General features: G+C 52.9%; 1 protein-coding gene across 1 annotated transcript in view; it reads left to right on the top strand.

The window, feature by feature from the left end:
* The window catches only part of NEU2 (neuraminidase 2), a 14,199-nt gene that overhangs the window by 3,404 nt on the left and 8,922 nt on the right, over positions 1-1,873 (top strand). Inside the window, exon 2 of the mRNA XM_003785056.3 lies at positions 368-438. The gene's annotated coding sequence lies outside the window, so the exon portion shown is untranslated. The remainder of the gene's footprint in view (positions 1-367; positions 439-1,873) is intronic.

Genomic DNA, 1,873 nt, shown 5'->3' with positions numbered 1-1,873 from the left:
CTGTGGCTTGTGCCGTAAACAACAAAATGGAGCTAGTTTGGCTCTCACAGGGGCAGTCAGGGAGAGCTGCCGTCCCAGCAGAAGAGCCAGGTGTGTATGTCCTTGGCTCTGGGCCACAGGATCCGAGTAGCTGAGCAGCCAACCCAAGCTGTGTGCAAGGACTTTGTCCAGAGCAGGGAAGGGGAACAAAGCAATGCCCCCACCAGCCTCCTGGTTGGAGACTAAGGCAAAAAGTGTACTTTGAGCTGAATTTGACGGCCTTTTGATTTTTTCCAGCTTCATCCTCATCCACACTGTCTGGGGGTGAACTGCAATGAGGTGGCTTATATTTTCTGGCTGTGTGTCAGCCAATGCCTCTTCTTTTCAGGAATAAACTCAGGACCTGTGGAGCCTTTGACTTGGCCATGGTGGGTGGAGCAGAAAACAGGTTGTTACCAGGTACTAACACCTACTGGGTCCCAACCATGTGCCAGACACCGGGTTAAACGATTCAAACAGGTTGTCTGATGTAATCCTCCCATCTGCCCCGCCTGGCAGATGTTTACTAATCTGTTTACTCATCTGTTTACTAATGAGTGTTTATCAGGCACCAGTGGTGTATCAGAAACTCTTCTAGATACTGACCCGCAGTAGCCAACAAGGCATGCAAGGTCTCTGCCCTCATGCAGTTTAGTGTGTATTGCGATATTTTTACCTTTGTTTTTTGGGGAAGCAAATGGAGGTCCTAAGAGGTCAAAAAAGTGGTCCTGTCACCCATCTAGCCTGAGGCAGAACCAGAAGAGCAGCTGAGTCCTGTGTGGCTCCCTGGCCCTGCACGTTCCAGACTCCCAAGCCCTGGGAAGCCTTGTCTTACACACGATTTGCTCACTGCATCTGCTTTAAGTGGCAAACTTGACTCAGACTGCCCTCGGCTCATCCCTGACTCAGGCATGACCATGAGGAGAGCTGGCCGGACTCCTTCCCACCTAACAAGCTCCAGTATCCTAACTGGGCCAGGGCTGGGCCTGTGCACTGACGTTGCCCCTGGAGCGTGTGTGAAGATGAGTGGGAGGAGATGCTGAGGATTCCCTTAGGTCTATATAGGGTGGATCCAATAAAGGGGGCCCTGAGACGAGAGGCCAGGTGCATGCAGGAGCCCCACGGCAGGCGCTTCTAGAAGTCAAGTTCCCTTCACCTCTGCTCACACCCTGACCTCACGCCCAGACACCCGGGGCTTGGAACACTCTAGAAGGTAAGGCTTATCTCTAAATCGACTGGCACATTCCTTTGCTGACATGAACAAGAGTTCTTTGTAGTCGGTGAGAGAATGATGTTTGGGAATGCCTCCAATCATGGCGGTTATAAAGAGCACACCAGTCATGGGCCCTCACCCCCTGGGAGAGCACCCTACTTGGTTCTTGGGGTGCCCAGAGGAATGCTGGACAGGACTATGTGCAGAAGGCTTAGGTCAGCCTGAGGAACGCACCCTGATTTCACCCTCTGTGCTTCCATGAGGGCAGGTGGCAGTCCTGGCCTGGGGAGGGAAACTTCGCAAGCTCTGGGCCCAAGCTGCCTTGTTAAACCCATTGGAATGGGGTTTTTCTAGGTAAAGAGGCTGACTGTGCTCTCGGCTTGTTGCCCCCCAGGGCTGACCGGATGCAGGCAGCTGCCAGATTCTATGGAAAGATGGCATTATGCCATTGATACCATGTGGGAGCCAACCGGCAAAGCCCTACCCCAGACTGAGCCCAGGAACAAAAGCTGTTCCTCTGGGAAAAGCTTCAGACTGCACCTCTTCCTCATTCCCCACAGTTATTGGCTCTAACCTGGGATCCTGGAGGCCAGGGACAGGCTTTTCTGTTTATCTGTTCCCCTGTACACAGAAAACTCCGGA

Source organism: Otolemur garnettii, unplaced genomic scaffold (genome assembly GCF_000181295.1).
Source record: "Otolemur garnettii isolate 467f Iridium unplaced genomic scaffold, OtoGar3 scaffold00013, whole genome shotgun sequence".
Taxonomy (NCBI): domain Eukaryota; kingdom Metazoa; phylum Chordata; class Mammalia; order Primates; family Galagidae; genus Otolemur; species Otolemur garnettii.
Note: the sequence above shows the minus strand (reverse complement) of the source record. Positions and strands in the feature narration are given on the sequence as shown.